This window comes from Frieseomelitta varia, unplaced genomic scaffold, assembly GCF_011392965.1.
Source record: "Frieseomelitta varia isolate USP_RPSP 00005682 unplaced genomic scaffold, Fvar_1.2 scaffold_759, whole genome shotgun sequence".
NCBI lineage: Eukaryota > Metazoa > Arthropoda > Insecta > Hymenoptera > Apidae > Frieseomelitta > Frieseomelitta varia.
In genome coordinates, this window is record NW_025110544.1 from 436013 (window position 1) to 459118 (window position 23106).

General features: G+C 37.9%; 1 protein-coding gene across 4 annotated transcripts in view; it reads right to left on the reverse strand.

Annotated features, from left to right (window-relative positions):
- LOC122535741 overlaps positions 1-18194 on the reverse strand; it is a 73680-nt gene extending 55486 nt beyond the window's left edge. For 3 of the 4 annotated variants that reach the window (XM_043667525.1, XM_043667526.1, XM_043667523.1), the window contains exon 1: positions 17930-18194. The gene's annotated coding sequence lies outside the window, so the exon portion shown is untranslated. Of the gene's footprint in view, positions 1-3050; positions 3204-17929 lie in introns of those variants that run through there. The other variant, XM_043667524.1, reaches the window with a different exon arrangement.
- Between the last annotated feature and the right edge of the window lie 4912 nt (positions 18195-23106).

Consider the following 23106-nt stretch of genomic DNA (forward strand, 5'->3'; position numbering starts at 1 on the left):
AAATCACACTGAATTTTGAACTTTCCCACAACACGATCACTGAGATACACATAAATTCTGTTCAACCAGCCAGGTTTCCTTATTGCAGTGGTTTACGTATTGAGCTACTTGTTGCTGAAACATAATCTGACTCAGGGAGGAAGATTCTAATTCTAGCTTGATAAACTGCGAGCCTGAGCCAACCTATAGCCATCGGTTATAGAGACAGTATCACTGACAAATTTGGGAGATGCTCGTCAGATCCTGAGTTAGCTCGGATTAACTTCAGAAGAGTTACCTAATTATGATTAGAGTGACTCATATAAAAACAAGATTCAATTAATTCAACTAGACTGAGACGTGAAATTGTCCTTGTTTGTTGATGAGAATGCAGCTTAATAACGTCTGCCAAAATTACTAACTCTGATCTCTCGAGAGAGGATCCATCTTCTTAGAAGCCTGACTCGTCAAACACGATAAATTCTACCGCGACGAGTATATCACGATTTTTGCCTTCGGTTTCGATACCAATAGACGTAAGCGGGTCAGGCATCGAGAACCTCGCGATTTTTCTATTCTGCCTTTACAAAGAAACCCTCTCAGACTTGATAAATCACCAATACCGTGGCCCTGCTTCTCTTTTGTCGTCGCTCCTCCTCCTTTTCCCTTCAACTACGACGAAGCCACTCGTTCACAAGGATTCACCTTGTTTCCTGTTAATTGCTGATTTCGTCACCTCGCGATGGCTTTCACATTTTCCAGAATTTTAAAAGACTTATTCAAATGCTACTTCTGATCTCCATCGTAATTCTACCAGTATTCCCTCTACAATTTTGATGACCCTAATCGGGTCATCGATTTGCTGAAAATATCTGTAGAAGATAGAAATTGGCAGCGTGAGATGTGTCTGGTTAGAGGACTCTTGTAACGCGAATAAAAGTAGCAAGAGCTAAGGTAAAAGTGAAATTCCGTTAAATCCCAAGAAGAAACCGCATGTTTTATTTAAATTATTTTTGCGTATTTAAGTTCCAAAAGTGTACACTTTCGAGTATATTAAAAAGGATTGAAGACGCTTGTAATTTTCCTTAATAGAAAGCAGCAATTAACATCAAAAACTTTCTCTCTTAGATGCTAACCCATTTGAGGAACAGCATTGCGTTGTCGTAACCCATTTCACTTGCAATATTTTTCAATTAATTTCTGTTATTAAACATTGCTGCTATGGAAAGAAATTCTCTTGATATGTTTTCATTCTTATATTCTCCACAATTTTCATGAAATTTCAAGAAACCAAAGTATTTGCAATGCTGTGATCTGTTATCAGTCGGTGTTACATGTTAAAAGCTTCCGATTCTTTTTACAAAACTCGAAGAAATTTACAGAATAATAATAAATTGGAGGCAATTTATTTTCGTCGAAGTGCTCTACTTGATTCAGGCCAAATTCTTTTTAACAGCGCGTGGTTGAACTTCAAAGACCGTTTGAGCGAACAAAACCTAATTCATTAAACCGGTAATGCGACACACGGGTGAAATCAGACGGCACTTTAACGCGTCTGAAAAGTTCGGAAATCACGTTACAATATCGGATTAAAATGCAGCCAGCCAGCCGTTCCATTCGACGACCAAATAATTGGAGCACTTGCTCTCAATTATCCCGCGCTTTTTCTCTCCCTCCCCCCACGTTGAGACAGCTGCGGTGCCAAGGAATCCCCCGGCTGCTTTTTCCGATAAGCGTTACCAACCGTCGTTCGTCGACTGTCGCCAATTTAAGTCGGAATTCATCGCGAGGAATCTCGCAAATGCATCTGAGCGATAAGTGGTTGAGAGAGATATTAGATAAAATCTTCAAATGAGATGGTACTTTACTGTAGAATTTCAGAAATCTCGCCTCGTAGAATTTTTGTACGCTTTTCTAAATACATTCAGAGAATTGATGAAATTTTCAAACGATCTTGCATTTTCTTTTTTTCTTGCGCGCGCGCAGAAATAAATTCCTGGAAGTCCGCCTAGAATTTCAGAAATACTCCTAAAACTATTACGTATTAATAAACTCGGAATTCCATGGATTATGTGCGTCTGAGAATGTGCGAATGATAGCGGAGATATTTCCAAAGGATGAACAATTTTAAAATTGTCTGATACATTCCAGATTCTTTGAATTTTATATGAGATGCACCGGGCTATTTCAATATACGTATACTACGTATCGAATTGGACATTGTTGGATCGCACGGATAGCGAAAACGACACTCCGGCATTTCCTGTCTGCTTCGATTGCAATCGATTGAATATTAATTGCATTCTCATCTTTTTATTGTTATATTATAGGTCGCGCAACGTTAGGTCGTTGAGTGCAACGTGTCAAGAAAGTTACGCGCGAGGACCACAACCACACGTTGTAGCATAATTTCGAAGCACAAGCACGACAAAATTGCCGACCAGAGTGATGCAAGACACCAACTATGAAATTAGATAACGAATTTTCTAGAACTGACTCTCATTAACTGACAACTTCAGTCAGCTTAATGTAAATGGATAATTAATTTCACGCGACTGGAACGTAATTCAAATCTCCCGCCAAATCTCCAATTATTATTCAATAATTTTAAACGTGATCTCGTGAAATTTTTCTAAATGCTAAACTTTAAATACATCTTTATATATTATCGTCTAGAGATTTCATTAGATAATCTGTTCTATCTTTTTAATTAGGTTAGAATAATTAATGTACTAATCGAGGTGGGAAAATATTACATACTCTTTCGATCATCTTGTCATTCCAACCTCTAATTAGAAATGTAACACTATTACACAAGTAGAAATAATGTTCATACAAATAATATTTTTAACGTCACGTTTCGTAGTAAAGAGATCTTTTATTTACAAAACGATTTAAAGATTTGAAAATCGCGCAGAGTCTCTCTTTCCATTTGATTGAGCTCAACTTTCAACGATACTCTATTATTTTAACATTAGAGAAATGAGAACTGAATACAAACGTTGCAACAAAATCGTTTAATTAGAAGGTGGCAACGTGTTGATGTAGAAAAATATCAGATTCTTGCGTACCTTTTCATCTTAACCTCCATTTCACGCCACGTGCAATAATGTATCCTGACACACAAAACTGTCATGAATAACAAAAATCTTCGCGCACAATGGAAACACGGCACACAATACGCGTGAAATTTAATTTCGCGAAGCAGTTCATCGAAATCGTCGAGAACTTTTCGAATTTCGAAACGTTTGCTCAACACGGCGACCCGCACCGGCCAGGGAGGGACAAACAACTGACGAAACTGTCTCGATTGAATTGGCGCGTCATACACGCGACAGTGGCGGGAGATGTCGAAAATTTAAAATCGAATTCCCGGCTCGTCAGAATTCATCGAATTGTACAAGCAGGGAAATCCATCGACGCGGTACGATATTTGATATAATTCTGATTTCAATTATCGACAAGTGAAACAACGTGGCACAGAAACCGGAAACAGTAACCGGAGACAGAAAATATCGATGGAACCTTCCATTATGCGAGCCATCCGCGGGATTCTCTTACAAATTACATCCGCTGGGAGAGGTTCAAGGCAGTATTGCGTGAAATCAGCAGAGTTTCGAACAATACCTCGTTGTTTCGTTCTTTCTTAATAATTTCGTATTAACTAGATTGTTAAATTATTCATTCGAAATTGAGAATTAAAATTAAATTAAATTTTGATACGGGTAGTGGAGTGAAATAGATGTTTGCAGCTGCAGCATTTCATAATGAAAATTTTAATTTAATTAATTGAAGTAGAAATATATTCTTGAAAATAAATTATATTAATTATCATTAAGGTATATATTAATTGAAAACAAACAAGTTAATTAAAAGATTATGTATCATCAATGAAAAACGTAAAAATGTAAATAACTTCGTCCTGATGGTCTTACAGCTGCGTATTCATCAGTTCATTTATTTGCAATTCAATAAACCACGGATTCCCTCAGATATGCAGAACGGTCTTCATTATAATTTTACGCTTCCGGTAATGAAACAATAAAAACATTATGATTTATTATGAAATTATTAAATTATTACAATTAAACATTATAACATATGAAATTGTTAATAGCAGCTCGCGAAGCGTAATTAATAAAACAAACAAATGAAAAGTGTAGGTATCACTGTTTTATAATTCCGTGTTTACGCAATTAAAAGGTTATCTAGATCTATTTATTATTCAGAATATTATTAAACTCGCAGGGAGTTGTTGGCACAAAGCAAACAACAAATTGAGCAACCGCTCGACAGTATGCCATTAAAAAGCCGATACTAGTCCCAGTTTCCGATCCGGGCCGACACGTGTAATGCTTTAAACTTCATTCAACTAATTAAACTGCCCGCCCAAACTATCCTTTTGTTTCTGTCACGTGACAGGAAGCAGCCGCAGCAAAGGGTTCTAACCCTCGATTCGTTTAACGGCGATGTTTATCGTTGATCGATATTCCGGCATAAATCTGCGACTACGTGAAATTTTCCCGTCCATCGGACAAGTACTTTCACGGTGGTTTTCATGTTTCGTGCGGAGAATCGGTGGCTGTGATAAATCCTGCTTCAAAATATTCCCCGTCGAAATAGAACGCTGCGAGGCTTTTGGCGCGCACACTGTGAGTGATCCGTACAAATTATTTTCCTTTCATTCCTTTATCTTCTCCGATTGTTTTAAAGTAGATTTCATTCTTTAAACAAAAGGCGATTTTTCTTTATTTCTTTCTTTTTTTGGGGGGGAATTTCAAAATATTGATTTTTACGTAATTAATTAAACACTGCTACAACGCAGTGTCATTTAACCTAAATTCTTTTGGCTGGAATTTTGAAAATTTCTGCAAACAAGTGTGAATGCAAATTCTTTAGAATTTTAATTCATCATACTGGCATTGTCTATCACGTGATTAATTAAATTCTGATTACATGCAGAATATAACTTGAATAGTATTCTTTGAATTTTGAACATTCAGTGTTAACATTTAATATTTTATCTTTTAATGCATGAACTAGTGATTCAAGTCTGAAATATCTTAGTCTACTTCTCAATTTTCAAATTCATGATTTAAATACTTGATCCTTTAATAACTGAATGTTATAATTTTAAATTAACATTGGCACTGCTTTTTACATGATTGATTAAATATTAAATATAGAACTTTCTGAAATATACTTGAGTGTGAAGTTTCCTTTAAGGCGAAAGAGTTTTTTAACAAGCTAGAATCATCATAATTATATGGATGGTTCTTATATTTATTCAAGTATCTTTATCTGTTCAATCTATTCAAATATATATTTCCTACATGTTTCTGCAAAAGATCAAGAAATGAAATGTAATAGAATAAAATCTAATAATGGAATCTAATTTAATCTGACCCAATTTTAATAATGGAATCTGATGTAATTTTATTTAATTTAATTTGAATTCATGACAGTCGAAGAAACAATTGTCAAAGTAAATGAACATAGTAGCCTAAGACTAGAAAATGGAATTCTGTTACAACTACATGAGTGAAAGTAAACTTACAAAACATAATTACTAGAACCAGGTCGGCAGAAATTGACAAGTTGAAACGTACAAGTACAATTTGATTAACAGAATTTCATTAACCAGTTTTGGTCAGAAAATGATATTCAGCTAGAATGGATTAATAGAATCATGCTGAATAGGGTTTAATGTGCATCATTGACTATTTAAGTGATAGAAATTAATCATTGCAATTTAATCAATAACAATGAATCAATGACCATTCAGATCCGGTCAATGAAACATATGAAACTGAATTTTAATTAATTTCCATAGTGATATCTATTTAATAGACATATTTAATTAATTGTGTGTGCTCACGTGTATCTGCCAGAATTCACTCAATGAATTTTCAACTAAACTTCCCATGATCACACGGAATTTTTAATAACGCCTAAGTACTGTTAACAAAAATGGAGAGTGGACACCCACTTTAAATGGTATAAACACAGATGTTTCGATAAGAGTAATGTCCAAACGTTTGGAACGTTTATCGTTTCGTGTGTATCGATAAGAATTGCCAGATAACACGGGTGACGGGAACGCTTTCATGTAGTAAGTTGGATGCGGCCTGTATCGATTCGAAATTTGAAATGCTAATTCGCTGGTGCGGGCGGTCTGATAATTTTACCAAAGTACGGAATAAACAGATGGTAAACAGATTACTGAGAATTAAACTTAATGAAATGTTCCAAAATTTTATACACGCATGGAACAAAATGATGAATAATAATTTTGGTAGAAGCAAATGCCAAGTTTGGGTAGTTTTCATATTTTTCTTTTTTCTTTATACATTCTTTTTTCTTCATTTTTATCAAAAGTATGATAAGATATGCAGGTTTCGTTGTTATTAAAATATATATATAAAACAAGTTAGGAGAAGACAGAAGGGTAAAGCGAGGCTATTGGGGATCAAAGTTAATTTTACACATGCAGTCGGCCCTGTAATGGCGACCTTCGTCGCCTCGTTGCCGCGTGTAATGCCAACCTTTCTGTGCCAAAAGCGACACGTAGGATAGGATTCCTTCGCCTTCGTCAACCACATGAGCTCATCGTTCGAGATTTCACGCTTGCTCGATGAAAACCTGTCTTTTACAACAAATTATACCCTATCAAATGGTCTCACAATTTTATAGAGCCTCTTGGTGCGTTAGGTTTTACGTTGGCAACAGTTCAATTACGTTCTTCGCCATCTTCGAAATTTTCAAGAATATTTCTATTGAAATTCTTTCAATCGAGGAGAACGAAATGTTTATTTTATATGGTTTTATTGTATGATTTTTGTACGAAACTTGCAATGATGAAAAATTCTTGTGTCTCAGTAATAATAAATTAAATTTGGATTTTTTAAAAAATTGAGAGAGAAATCTTTTTAAATTAGGAAGAATCAAAGTTGTAAATGCGTTTAGTGTTCCTCGAAGATTTTATAATTATAGTTATTTTTTCCTAGCTGCTGACGTTCACTAACACTTTTCTGGGTGAAAACGTGAAATTCACGTGTTGTTTCTTCGCTTTTTTTTTCGCTTCCTCGAAACAAAACTGTCACTCTTCTGTACCTTGTCTCTGCTCGATTGATCGATTAAATTTTCTTGTCTGTCTGGCTCGACGTTCTACAAACTAGTCCACGAAACAAAAATGGCACGTGGCTATTTTCGTTCTAGATATTTCGTTCTTTTTTTTCAGTTCAGAATAATATTAACAATTTATTCTTTGTAACCTGCGTTCTTCTTATTTTATAATAATTTACTTTTACTTTACATTTATATTATTTTTTTTAGTTTATGATAAACATTACAATTATTGAAAGTGGCTAATCGTTTTTAATCTAAAACTACGGTACGAATGAAACAGATCTCTTCGTTAGAAACTTACAAATTTACAATTTTATATACTCTAACACTTTGATCAATTTTATCATGCTATACGATCGTAGTTATTCGTGCATTATAAATAATGATTTCAATTTGTCCACTCAGATATCTGCTAGATATGCGTACACCAATTACTTCGAATTTTAGAGACATGCGATCAAACTTCAGCTTAGAAAGACGCGGGGCTTCTTTGAATTTGCAGACATTGGGCTTCCTTCATTTCGAGTTACGGAAGTGAAGTAACTCAATAACGTGAAATAAGTTCCTATCTCTGTTTTTCGCAGAGCGAAAATAGGGGTGTTCGAGCTGCCGAGGTACGACTGTGTTTGCTATTTTTACGCCACTGTGAGAGATCTGTATCATCGTGTAAAAGGGGTATGGTTCGACATTATAAATAATGGCCGTCGAAATCGATAAACAGAGGGATCGACTGGAAAGTTTACGACAGTAGATTGTTCCAGAACAATCTCCGAAGAAATTGCTCGTTCTGAAAGTGAAACAGAAAAAAGAAAAGGCCTTTATAAATTTCGACGCTGCCTTTCTAGATATACCCCACGATCCCATCTATGATTCCAAGTCAGAGTTGTTGCCAATTCCAAGGAATCATCGACCGTTGGTTCTTCAAAGTGATCGTCGGCTAAGGAAAGTTTCGATTTTCTCTGTAGAGAATGTCCTAAAATTTTGTTCAGTCCCAAATGACACAAAGAGGAATTGAAAGATTCTCGAGAATAAAAAGAATATTCTGCTCGGCCAAAGTACATTAAACTCGGAACTCGAAACTACCAAAACTTGGAACTTTCCAAGGCTTGCCATCAATAGGAAATTTCTCAAAAAATGTAAAAGAAAACCGTAACACGAATGACAGCAATTCGAGATTGAAAAGAATAGAGGAAAAGCGCGCCCGATGTTTGCCATTCGCCAACAAATCTCACGGTTTATTGACTTCGTCGAGCGTTGACGCGTCAAAGCGTTGTTCAGACTCCAATGCAACCTAGACCCGAAAATTTCACGCTCGCGAAACTATAGAGGGTACAGTTAGAGTCAGCTACTGTACGCTGGCAACTTTTCCGCTTGTTTTAGGCAGCTGGAAGGCCTAACTTCAACGCCCTCCCCCCCTCCCCTCCATTCCTTTGCAATGCTGCGTAGTTCTGCCTAATTTGCAAGTGAAACGGTCTCTTGGTCTCTTCTTCTCTTTACCCTTGCTCCAAGGAATTTCGCTAATTCTTCATAGGGAAATTCCCTTCGAGAGTTGCCTTAATACCCTTTCCAGAGGATTCGGCAGAAAGTGGGACAGGGGTTGAAACTTGGTGAGAAAACTGCTTTCAAGTCTTTTCTGAAACGTGCCAAGGAATTTCAGGCATAGTTATCGGTCGGTTATTGGTTTTCCACCACGGGGAACTTCGTTTTAGTGCATTCGGCTGCTTCTTTTCTGCCTCCTCGAAACTCAATTGAACTCGGAGTGCTGCAATTTGTGTTGAACACTTTTCGGCAATTTTTAGTAAAGTTCGATTAATAGTTTATCGATTAATAATGTACTCGAGTATTGTTGGTACGAGGATTCACGGGAGATTTTTAGCTGTCCACGATGAGTTTTTGATTGGATGATCGCGCTGGAATCTTTTCAATGAGTTTTCGGTAGATTTTCGATGATATTTGTTATTTACACATCTTAGAGAAGAACTTATTTTAAAAATTGGAACTCCTCAATCTTCAAGTCTAAAACTGTCTAAACTTCTGAAACTGACAACTAGAAACAAAGTGTTTAAACAAATCTTACAATCACATAATCTACCAACGTTCTGAACCTCAAAATCGCAATCTTCGATCCAACTCGAAAATTATCCCGTGACGTAAATTATCCACATTCTACGTTTCTACGATTCGCAATTCAAATAGACGCAAAATGGCACAAAAAGTACGCGCACGAGTCAGCAGTTGCAACATCCTCAACAATCTCAAAATAGCAATAACCGAGACTGGTCTGTTTGCACCGATCGAAATCGAAACGTGGAAGGCAGAACAATTTTACCCTCGTAAGAAACAGTGCAAGCATCGAATGGCAAAATGGCGGGAATTTTGGAACGGATTCAGGGTGAACGATGGAAAATGTCGGCGTGTCCAACGTCCGTAACTTGGTATCTTCTCGGCTTATTCGCCTTGTTCGAATTTATCGATATATTTACAGGATTTCGTTATTGCACGCGTGTTTTCACGCCTGCCATTGTTTGCACACGTTGCCAGATTTATTAACGCTATACATCTCGCGGACTGATCCCACTGGCTGGCGAAGTTAAATAAAAATCGGTTCCTCTCTCCCTCGCGTTGGAGAAATTGCAAATCGAACCGGACATCTGGTCTTCGCGTCGGTTTCATTGGAACAAATACTTTCGCCGTCGCGCAAATATGAATTAATCACGAATTACCAATGGTACCAGTTTCGAGTTTCCATTAAAATTCATCGATTTTCCGCACGGTATTGTCTCCGGCACTGAGACAATCCAACAAGAAATTAAACGAAAACGCAAACAGATAGACCAGTGTACGTTCATGCATTTATGGAGAACTCGGACGTACGAAAATGCAATAAATCAAAAAACACCCGGAAGCAAATAGAAAAAGCCGGTTTGCAGAAGCTTGTGTGTATCTTTTATGTTTGATACATCGTGAACGGAAGGAACTTGGCTCTGGTAGTTTTCTATTCTGATTGAATGTACAGACATGTATTTGAAATATATACATAAATGTAAAAATATCGAAATAGAAGGGAGAAGATATGCTTTTGCGTATTTCAAGGAAAATGTACACGCATTTGTTACGTCTCTGTGAAATTACGAAGAAGGTACAATTTTGTTCCAGGACTTTTGCGGAGCGAAATTCTTCACAATTCTCTTTCTCTTCGAAAACTATGTTAACAAAGTAAAACGAGGCATGATCTTTCACGGAGGTCTCTATCGATTTACAATGATGCGTTATTTTGAGAAACATCAATATGTTTGAAGAGCAAAAAAACAGATTCTCGAATCACGCTTGTGCATGATGCGTAATCTGTCCAATTACAGGCGAATAAAATATTCATCGAACGCGATGACTTTATGTTTTGATTAATCGACCGTGGCCAAGCACGTGGAAATTTTATTACATTGTCAAAGTATCGAGAATATAGGTTGCGACAAGGACCTATGTACGTTCGATGTGCTCTCACCCAATTCCAACTGGGGAATAATAGAAAGCCCCTTAATTAAAGACACGTCAAACTCAAAGACCAATTTTCTTATTTTTCCTTTCCGACTGTTCTGCGGCTTAATTAAAAAAAAAACGTTTTCAGACCTGTAACAACGAAATTCCGCGGAAATTACCCAAATCCATTTTGCGACTTTTCTAGCAACTTAACCATCAAACGTAAATTGCCCTAGTAACTTTGAACTTATAAATAATAAAATTCTTCTTTACGAAACGTTATCGCAAGACTAGGCGTTAGAGAATTTAGTCTTTTCAGTCCACTGTGAATAATTCGTTTTATACAAAACATATCTAGTATTTTTATACTGCTTTGAAGCTAACAATGCGACTTTTCTCTGCGTCGTGATTTCAAAATTATAATCAATTAGATAGATCGACCGAAACGAACAAAAACACGCTAGACCAACGATAGAACTGACGTGTCATATGTTGAAATAGGATTATATAATAAAATTGTCCTAAAAAAGCACTATTCTGTTTTTTTTTTTTTTTTTTTTTTTTTTTTTAAAGTCAGTATTCTAAAGGTTAATGGACTAGTTCCGACGTTTGCTTTACTTCACTGACCAAGTACAACTTCTTTTCTCCCAGTTCGTGGGGTGAGTATGTGTCACCGTGTGCAGATCGTCCAATCGAGCGCCACCGAATGAATAATTGAACGTATACTGGCCGTCCCTTTGCACACAATTTTATTCCAAGAACGCGGTAATTTTACACGCCGTGTCTGGCGCTCGCATGACAAACGGAACGCGAAAGTTCACATGTCCAGAGTTTCCAATAACTTGATCGTAGCGCGTTGGAAAAGTACCAGGTCTGTCCAACTTCCACGATGAAAGGCCTCCACGTTTGTGGACGGTACCGCGCCTCGTTATTCCTTCTTTTTCCCCGCTTTTGGTTCAGGCTGGCAAGTTTGACGAAGTTTGATCCGATACCTGAGACCGAGTGATTTCGCAAAGCGAAGTTTTAAAAGCGTTTTGCGCTCTCTGTAAGCCAGGTATCTAGTAATTTGGAAATTAATTCACTGACGAGTAGAATTCATTTTTTTTTTTTTTTTTTTTTGTGAGACGAGTTATGGATTTTTGGATCTCTCGGAGAGAAAAAGCTGACAATTTCCGAGATATTTGACAAAATGTGTGCCGATAAAATGAAATACGGGTCAATTATTGTTTTTAAAACTACATTTATGCCAAATTTCATCAAAATCAGTGATTTACACCTCGATACGGTTTGTGAGATCTGAATCAGTTGGCTAAGAGAACGAATATCGCAAAATGAGTTCTAACAATTTCTAGTGAACGCCCGGTACGTTCTGTGAAAAATTCAGAAAAGTCTAAAAATCTGCTGACTCGAAAGTTAATAATTCAAACTGACGAATAACAGGTGTTTTGAAGTACGTATCTCATTTTTTAACAAAAGAGAGCAACAATTCGCTAAAAGTGCAAAAAAATTAATCTTGACCAATCGATGGACTAGAATCGAATGCCAGTTCAAACGAGACAACTCTCTATCCAGGACATTCAAGAGGCTATCGCTGAACTTTCCAACTATCGGACCAGTAATCCCAAGAATACAAACGCAATATCGCCTCGAGTATCCTGTGAACCTGTACACGTGTCCACGATCGTTCTTTTTTTTTTTCTCGAAACGGCAAAGCTCCATGGAGCCTTGCCATCTGCCTGTGGTAAAATTTCGATCCAGAGAGGAGGGGGTGAGAGAGCTGAAACACGGCCTTTAGACAGAAGAAAGCCGAGAAACTGTCGGATAAACGCAGGAAAACACGAGGAAACTGATCGACAGTTTGGATAAGATCCGATGGAAATGGGGTCCGACACTTCGACAACTGCCCTCCCCCGTTTCTCTCCCTCCAAACGCCATTTACAACGTAACGAAACTACCCGTCAAGAGATTCGCGAACTTTCCTCTTACCGATTGTGTTTCCCTCGATCGAGACTGAAATGGTCGCTTGCTGGTACTGCAATTCGTCCGCGTAGCCGTAACGATTCTCTCCTCGAGGTTTATGGGCCGTTAAGAGCAAGGGAGTAACGAGGATTTTACAGAGAGAGAGAGAGAGAGAGAGAGAGAGAGAGAGAGAGAGAGAGAGAGAGAGCGGAGAGCGAATCTTCGGATTCGCGAGGGAGACAAATTGAGGACGATGGCTTCTCTCGGTAATTACACGAAGAAGAAGAAGACCCGGTAACGACAAGAAGATTAACCTTCGTCTATTTTTATCTCATCAAACGTTTTAAACATTTCTGGCTGGAGACTTAGTTTATTTTCACTGCTGAAAACGTCATGCTCCTGTTTATCACCACTGCGTCTGCGTCAAACGCTTTTATGCCGCTGTCATCTCGCAACGAATCCTATTTATTATTAATCCAAAGACTCGATCACCTGAACATTCGACGACAGCTGTTGAAGAACGTTGCGAGGCGTTATATACCTCGTTGCGAGGCGCGGAACGAGCGTGCCCGTAAATAGCTACTCGATCTATTAGCGGAGGATCTTCGTGGCAGACAAGCGTGTCCCGAGTACGCGTATTCGAGGGTTAAGTATAACCAAGGCGAAACAAATAATAAATTTGTTAAATTACTTCGGAATAATTTCTATCCGGTGATGTCGTGCCGACCAGTTCAGAAAAGAAAGCGACGAATTATTATTTGGTCACTCGTTATGGTCCGCAATCAGTTGCCAGCGCAAGGAGCTAAGAGCAAAGGGCCACTGTCGCTGGCTGAAGCGGCTGGAAAACTTGCAGCTCCCAAATGGAATTTGACTCGAGAAGGCTGCCTCGAAGGATTGTGTCTCCATCGAGACAATCGAGATCGACTTTGATCGAGCGTCCAACTAGAAAATACGATGAATATTGCATCGCAATATCAGAGACTTGGTTCTTGGTTTCCAGTTGCTTCAAGTTGCATATACAAGTTCGCCAATTGGCATTGACAGCGTTCGACGTTGATTTCCGTCAGACTGACGATTTTTTGATAGTTGTCCCATGGGATGAATTGGGAAACTGGAGTAAGTTTATGGTGGGAATTGTCGAAACCTAAATACCGCCGATAGCTTGGATTAATTGAGAGATGATCGAAATGACAACTACGCTCGGCTGGCTGCGTTCTTGGGAAGCTTGAATTCCAGTTTCTCATAATTTCTCGGTCGATTTCGAGAGGTTAGCCGCTGGCCGAAGGAAAACTCCACGGATTTTCTGAGCTGGTGGCGTTGGATATTGAGTGATTTAACAGTTTTATGGTTTTATCGTCTATCGTCACTGTATATTGGCATGCGATGATATAGTGACGTATTCTTTTACTGTTGAAAATGCTCGAGAAAGGACAATGTTCTTAAAATACGGCGACGAGAACAATTTGAACATTCCACATTTATATATTAGGTGTATCCGTAAGTAATGTCGTTTTCTTCAGATTTAATAGTGACAATAATTTAACTCGCTATAACATAAACTACATTCCAGTTAAATATATTGACATTTAGCGCGCTTATTGTTAAATTATTATAGATTATTATAGATAATATTATAGATTAAAATTGTATTAACTCTGAAATAAAATAAAATTTTGTAGAGTATCAATAAACGATATTATTTGTGGGTACCTATAAATTCTTTTTACGATAAATATGGAATGAATTTTTTTTTTCTTTTCATTTTGTCGGAAAACACGCAAATAACGAAACGATTATCGTCGTTTAATACACACCTAAATGGCGCAGTTGGTTTTCTCTCTTTTGTATGCTTCCCTCTTTCTCTCTCTCTTCGTATATTTTTGTACCTGGAGTCTTTTCTTTTTCAACGCGCATGTTCTTTCCTATTTTGCGCTCCTATTAAACGTATTTCATTTCAACTAGCACCGAATCGATCCCATTCAGCCAAAAACAATTTTCTACGAATCCCAACGAAAACAGCAAATATCAAACGTTGCTTTTAGGTGGGAATTTAATCTTGATTTTCACCGTATTACTCAGTTTAATTTTTTTTTTTTTTTTTAATTTCCCCGAAATGAAAAAAGGATATTCCATTGTTCCGATTTAACCTCGGACTAACTTTGAAACAACTTTCTGTTGAAATTTTTATCAAAACTAGTCGAGCTCGTTAGCTCAGAGTTGTTAGGGCACATTTTATTTCTATAATTGTATTTTATAATCATTAATGTATTAATACTTGAAGATTCTTCTGTCGTATAAAGTATTACTTAGTTGAAATAATTTAGTTTGGTGAAAACGATAAAAAAACGATAGATCGAACGAAATAACTATATTCTACATTTATATAATATAATAACCTTCTGATCAGTTGTATCACTCATTTTTCTTCGTATATTATTTACTTGCAAAAAAAAAAAAAGGATAACTAACTAAAATCGAGACGAACAACTAACGATAGTATTCTGACATATCTTATATATCTTCTAACATACTCATTACCTTTAACAGTAAGTACAAAGTCTAAGTTAACGAAAGACAAGATGTCTGACACTACACGTCCGCGGTCTGAACACACTTGTCAGTCTTCCCGACCGCTCCACTTCGAAATATTAATTTATCTTGACTTCAATGTACGCCGGGGAAGCCCTCTACACACCGATTATCATGTAGATCAACTCTGACCACGATCTAATCCGGCAGACTCGCGGAATTTATCAACGAAATTCAACGAAACGGCAAATCCCCTACCGGCCAAAATGACAATTACGCGCCGAGGTTAAAATATTTCGGTCAATTTTTAATTGTCTTCGAGCGATTCTCTTCTTTCAATTCAGAGAAACTTTTATTTTAGAATTTGAGGTAGCCGAGAAGAATAAATGTGTTCAGCATCTCAAGATGTTTGAAATGGTTTCGTGTCAAATCGTAACAACTGTGTCGCATTGATCGTGGTTTTGCTTCTTCCTGGCCAATACATCGAGAACCTCTATCAAAATGAGAATCATTGGGGAGAAAGGGCCGGCTGAATTTGATTAAAAAGAAAAGAGAGAAAGGAATGAGGGAACGTGGTTTGCTATTTCTAGCGGATAATGGCAAGCGGTTTTTTACTCGAGGTTAATCTGAAGAGATGAACCTGCGCTCCTGTTTCGTCCAGGTCTATGGCTCGTTTCAAGAAACCTCGTTGGTTGCAATCAGGAGTACCAATATAAAATTATCTTCGTGCTACGTTTGTGGAAAACTCGTGTGTTCCTCTATGTATGTGTATGTGTGTCTGTGTATACGCGCGCGCGCATGTTTTTCAAAGGCAAACTGAAGAGCTTTCCAACTTGAGTTTGAGCTTTCTTCTTCCAGGATGTATATTTTCAAATTTCAAAAGAAATCTGTCGTGCAATGTTGTGCAATTTTCCGTTTTGTGCAATTTTAATCGGACGAGTTTGCCCTCGTTTGAAGCAACAGCGACAACTGCACACCAATCAAATTAAAAAATGCTCTCGCGTCTTTTTAGCAAGAACGTTTTTGATTTTGTATTTCGTTCCCGCGTTCGTAGCAGTGAAATTGTTTCGAGCTGGTTGGAGGAAGATTGAAATGCAAATGAGTTTGAAGAAAAGAGGCACCCGGTGTCTCTTAATTAGTTTGACAGCGGATGGAGTTCTATGAAACGCCCATGGTAGCGAGATTGATCAGTTTGAAATTCAGAGGAATCCTGTTACTCGTATTAAAAATAAAATGAGTCCCCACGCTTCTTCGTTTGATAACGTACACGTGTGCACAAACATTCTAAGAATAAAGGAGGACTTTCTTCAACATTTCTTGGAAAATGCCTACAAGTAAACTTAGCCGGTGTTGTTGTGACTAAACTAATTGAAAAACAGCAACGAGAGGTAGAGAGCAGTGGTGTACAGATGAAATTGAATAACAACAAAACAGTTTCGAAAGCCTCAGACGCGAGAAGGTCACTTTTCAATGGCCAACTAAGTTTCCTTGGATTTACGTTTCTCGGGTCGCAGATCTGATCGGCGTGCACTCATAGAGGAACAATTGATTGCAATCAGGTAGTCGTTGGAGGATCTCCAATTGTCTGATTGTATTTGTCAGTGTCAAACTGGCTGGGCTGAGATTTCACACGATGGCCGAAACAACAAGCAGAGGAATCTGCGCCTTCGTTTATATCCAACTTGTTGAAATTTCAAACGAATCGTGAAATGATCCTGGTTGGTTAAAAATCGGACTTCTCCCGTGGGAACGAACGATTGACTCGACTGTCGAGAAACACTTTATTTTATTTGCTTTTTGGGAATATTTGACGAATGATTTGGGACTGACTGTGAATTTTTATACGTTTTTTTTTTTAGGGAGGAATTTTAAGGATGTAAAGATCCATGGAAAACATTTACTATCCAAAAATATACGAGACGCCAGAATTAGACTACTTAGATTATTGAAATTAATTTTATTAAATAATTTGATACATTCAAGTGTGAATTATTAAAGTGATTCTATAAATTATTGAAGCTTTGAGTTTCTCAAAAATGCAATAAATATTCGTAGTCTTATTAATTATTAGCAAAATCATAGACGGACAATTGTTTAAAACTTTAAGCTAGTTTTGAGATATTCTTAAAGTTGTCTGACGCTCTTGAAGGATTAACAGTGTCTTAAGGGAGATATCGCGGTGGTCTTAAGGCAGTCGTAGTAAGGATTAATGGATTTATAAATCCGACAAGAGATTAAAAGAAGTTTGGAAAGCCAAGCTTAATTCGTAGTACTCTCAGTTGCCAGGTTAAAACGATTTTGCCAAATTTTATCAAATTAATAATTCTATCAGGAAATATTTACCATCCAAATTGAATTTATTTCTCTTTCTTTCTTTCTTTGGATATTTTATATATTTTCGCACTCTCAAAGTTCCCACAAATATATATAAAAATGCACAGTCCAGTTATAACGTTTAAAATTATTCTTTCACTTTTAACTACGTTAATACCGTAGAATGTCACGCTTCTTCGCTTCATATTTCATTGACGAGATGCTTTCAACTCGAATAATAATTTTATCGATTCAGGAACCTGCAACTTAATTAAGTTTCCCGTGTGGAACTGTGAAGAGTACATGGAAAAGTCTCAGGTCGTTATTTGAATCGTTGTTAATTTAAATAAAAAGGGATTCTTAATTTATTAGACATGATTCAAGCAACGTCTATGGAGAATGAAAATTCCCGAAGTTAGTATCGCGCATCCAACGTTGATAAATCACCCGAGACGCCAATTCTCGTGCAAATGTCCCAAGCTATGACTAATTTTAACTTCCTCGCCCAGAAAGTCCCCCTAGATCGCAATTAAAAAGCTCTCACCTGTCGCCAGCGACGAAGAAACGTTGCCAATCTTGCTCCAACTGCTTCCAACGCGCTCCAAACCGAGGCAAAAAATTCAAAGTTCAAAAATTCATCCGACACAACGCACAGAAAAAGTCTGATAACGGTCCGAGGAACAAACAGTCAAGATTGAGTTAGTTTCTCTGTGATTGCACGCACTCGCACGAGGTTTGTTCACGCACGTTCACCGAGCGTCAACATCAAACATGGTGCACGTCCTCGCGCCACGAAGGCCCGCGCACCACTGACTCACTGCTCTCGTGTCGTCGGCACGCGCTAACGTAGGGAAACACGCGGCCGAGGAGTGGGGAGAGCGCGCGTGGTGGGGGAAAGCGGACATATCCACACCATTCTCTTATCTTACAAATGTTCGTCCGAACATTATATAAATATTACGATTTACGTATTTTTTTGTTTGTTTAACGTTTGAGGACCCTGAGATTGAATATCTGTACGTACTTTTCTGTCTATGAATTTCAGATTCTTGACGTATGGCGTTGTTGATTTCGAATATGAATTCTCGACGAAGAAGCGTCGTAAGATGGAAGAATTGATTTTGATAAAGTTCTTCTTTTTAAGTGCAGAACACGTAATAGTACTAAAGTTTGGGTTCAGAGTTCCTACAGCAATAAATCCTCATATTTGCCAGTTTCTTTGTCCCGACTTGGTCCAATGTGGAAAGATGAGATACTTTTTTTTTTTACCAAATAACAGCATTTATCGCCCAAAATCCTTATGTTCATAAACGTCTACATTTGCCAATTTGTGTATTTGACTGTTCTTATATTTTGGTTCGTGGGAAAGAACGAAACCAACCTGCAATTAGTCCTCTTCCGGAATCGTGCACTCTGTAAAATCCAAGAACCTGCAGAGTACTGTGAAATTTCTGTAACTTACAAATTCTCACGTATCCCCCAATTTGTATTTGAATTTCCAGTTTGACTTGCATATCGCTGGGTATCTGCGAAGAGGCGACTCGCAGGGAACTTGAAAGTTTCCTTTTGACGTTTTATTGCAAGACAGGGTGAGTTGTGCGCACCTGGACGATGAATGGGTAGAAAGAAACGGACGCTGAAAGGGTATCGTATAGCGTCTGGAACGACGCTGGAAACCTCGGGTCCGGTAGAACCTCGTGGCACTCCTCGAGAGGTCGAGTGGGGTCTACACGAGAGCCTAGCCGTATTCCAGCCGTGCATTCGAGAGTGCAGAAGAAAATTGCACGCCAACGACGCGAACAGCCTCCTGCCCCCTTCTTTACCTTCCTTCGAAGAGCTATTCTCTTCGCCTTTGTTCGTTCTCGCGACGTTGTTCAGAATACAAGATGATCCGAAAGTGTTTGACAAAATCATCCCGCTATCCATGGTAGCAGCCAGATCCAGTCGCCTGGAAGTTTTTGAAACAGTTTTCTACGATCTCAACAATAGCTGTCAAATAAAATATGTATCTCGAGGTTATTTGACAAATTATTCTCTGACTATTTTGTCTGAACAAACGCTATTTGCAATTGGGCGGAATTACTACTAGCTCTTATTGTTAGTGATCTGAAATCGAGTGAACTTGTCACTTGAGTGAAATCAATTTTTTTCACAAATAATAATGTGAAAAACGTGAAGATCTCTCTGTCAGTAGCCACTCTGTCATCTAGATCGGAATTAATACACAATTCAAAGGTAACGATCTCGATTTCCCTCGATTTGCCGAAAATGACCCCCATTGTTCATCACAAAAGCGAATCGATAATGCGTTAATATTCATCAGCTTGATGGTCGGTGAATTTTCGTGAAATTTCCTCCTTTTTTTTTCAATGATTGTCGCACGTGCACGTACGAAAGAGAGAGAGAGAGAGAGAGAGAGAGACGTTCTTGTCTCTCTTAACCTTCTTTTCCGCCTGGCAATTATTTTTCAGGCGAGGAACGTGCCGCGGGATCGATAGAACCTCCGACAGACACGTGTGTGACGATCCGCTGCTTCGAATAATGCATGAACCGTTCCGCGAGATTGCAACGTAACCGGAATCGAAAGCTAACAGTGAGAGAGAGACAGAGAGAGACAGAGAAAAAGAGAGAGAGAGAGAGACAGAGACAGAGAGTTACCTTTGAACCGACGTCGGGTGATAACGCGAGTGCAATCGGAATTTAACGATGCAACCTTTCTATTAGTAGATGTAGCGCTTTAGGAATATCGAGTTTCGCGTTTCTCGTTGATTTACGCTTTGGAATTCCCCGCAAACCCGACAGATTGACGCAACATTTCTGCAGAATATGCATTGTAGCTTTGATCTCCACGTGTGCTGCACGCGCGTGTGCATTGTTCAGCTTTTTCGGGATATCGGAGAGAAGGAAAGACTCGGTTTTCAGTGGGTGTGGTAGAAGTATGTTGAGAGCATTCTCTCTGGATAGAGAGCGAATTGGTTCTCTGGTTTTAAGCAGGTTTGCTTCTGTTTAGCGATTTATTAGCAGAACTATTGCAACAAAGTGGAACATGGTATTCACGAGGTGTTTGGGTTTTCGGAGTAGACTGAGAAGCTGTATCAATAGCTGTGAAAACTCATCGCACATTCGAGACACTGTCATTTATTATGATATCTCTGACATGATCTTAACTAAATGTTCCTTTTAGGAAAGTTGTGCACTTTTTGTAAAAACTATTAATAATTTATCTATTTTATAAATAATTAAATTTCATCCAAATACTCTGTTTCCATTTTTAAAGTTTCTTTGACAAAAATAAATTCAAATGGAAACACAGGGAAATAAATTCAAGACCAGTCCACTTTCAACTATACTACCTATCAATTTTATTGACACCCTGTGTATGTACGTACATACGCCTTTCGGAGCGCAGCGACTAATGTCAATTAACGATGGAAGAAAATTGAATATCGTAGCTATTACATCATATTAGCCAGGGCCCTCGATGATAAAGAAGAGCCCTCTATAAAACAGTCAGCGCTCTGTAAAAGCCTCGGAGGCAAACGAACACCAAAGTGGCGAAACCGTTTCGAAGAGGAAATAATCAAGCGGCCGGGGTGCTTAAATAAAAATATTAAACGGGGCGCGCAAGTGCCGGTCGTCTTTTAATAGTTCGCCTAACCCAGTTTCCTGCTGGAACCACTGTCGCTATGTTCCTGCATCGTGACTCGTGATTTTGCTACGTGGCTTCTCGTTCGATGCTTCGATCCTACATCGGCTCGCGAAAAGATTCATAATTCTCACGTAAGAACGATTTTTTTCTAAAAGTAGAAAATTTCATCTGTTTTCTTTTTTTTTTTTTTTTTAATAATTAAGGCGTAATTTTGAAATATTTTATACGAAAAACATAACACCGTGGACTGAGGGATTACTCTAACTCTTTTTTTTTATTTGAGGCTCAATTTTAGAGAGAATCAAATATACAGGGTGATTCACGTAACTTGGACGTCTGAAATAACTTTCAAATTATGCGTCCGATTGAAAAATTGTTTAATAGGAAAGTTGTATGGTTGTAAGGAAGGCAAAATATGGCGCATAAATTTGGTGTGTCGTTTGTCCTAAATCTAATGGTTAAGAAGATATTTTACGATAATTTTATCATTAACGTTCATGAAACATTCATGTATGGCAACTTGTTGCACTATATTTTTGCCTTCCGTAAAACCATACAACATTTATGTTAAATTTTCCACTGGACGCATGATTTAAATTTATTTCAGGTGTTCAAGTACATTTGACCGAATTGGGATCAAATAACGAACAGGAGATTACCTTGTCTGCAAAAATGAGACGCTTTGTTAAATATCAAAATTCTACATTTATGCGAGATTTACGAGTTAGAACGTTTGCGAAAATAATTGAAAGCGTGAAAATTCCTTGGGGTAAGTTCGTGAGATTTCATCAAAGTTGTACTAATCGCTCCGGCGGATCAATCGGTCGCGAGATGCGGAAAAAATTTGTGGGGGCAATTAAAAGTTCGGTAACGCGCGGAAGTTAGGAGAAAATCGTGACTCCTAACTTCGCTGAGGGAAATTTCGAACGAATTATGTGTAAAGCCCCAAAGGAGCTTATACCACCGAGGGCTGAATCAATATTTTATAAATTAACCGCGTAGAAATTAATAACGCGAATTTTGTTTGAGCCCAAGAAAGGAAAGGAACTTGATTTTATATCCCGCACAAAAGAAATTAGATTCTTACCATGAGTTCTCTCCTTGAAACTCGAGAGTTTGTTAGTTTCTGAAGTTCGATTCATCATTTTCTATGTTATTTATTATTCCTTTTATTGTTTATTATTGTCATTTATTTTCTGCGAAGATCTTAATACTTTCAATTGAAAACTTGATTTTGTTGTGTCTGCACAAAGAAATTAGATTTTTAGATCATGAATTCTCTGCTTGAACGTTAAAATTCGAGAGTTTGTTAATTTCTGAAGTTCAGTTTATCATTTTCTGTGTTAGTTATTATTCTGCTTTATTGTTGTGTTTGTTATTCTCTGTGAAGATCTTAGTACTCACGGTTGAAAATGTTGGCAAATGTCGGGTCTCCCCGTCGTGGATATGCGAATCCTTCATTACGGGACAATTAAGAATTATCGAGCCATGGAACTTAACGAGTTCCCAGCCTCGAGAGTCAGGATATCGATCGTTGTTCGCCGGTGTTGCCGATCTTCATCTAGATGGTAATTGCTCACGTCTTTGAAATTCAATTTTAATGACTTCAGCCTGGCGATTTAATCGTGCCAAAATAATTGTCGCAGCGATAATCTAACAACACTGGAGTACACATAGATTCAGCGCACGATATATTGAATTTTTCAAGAATAGAGGTTCGTTTTTTTTATTTTTGAAAATCAAGTAAATAAAATAATACTCGCGGCGATTAAGAACCATTTGAAACTTTCTTATTCTTTGTATCGTTAGTATCGTCACGTCTTGTGGTTGTTGTTGTTGTTAGTATCATCACCAGATGGCACTGCGTGCAGGTGCATCGATCGATCGCGTTTGAAAAATTCAAAAATACGTTCGAATTTCTTTGTGAAAGAGATAACCAATTGTTCTTTGACTAGATAAATTTTGGCTCCTCTCAAGGCAGAATGTAATTCTTTCATCAACTAAGAATGGACTAAATACGACATTGAGATCCCGTTTCCGTCGTTAGTATCGTCACCAGATGGCACTGCGTG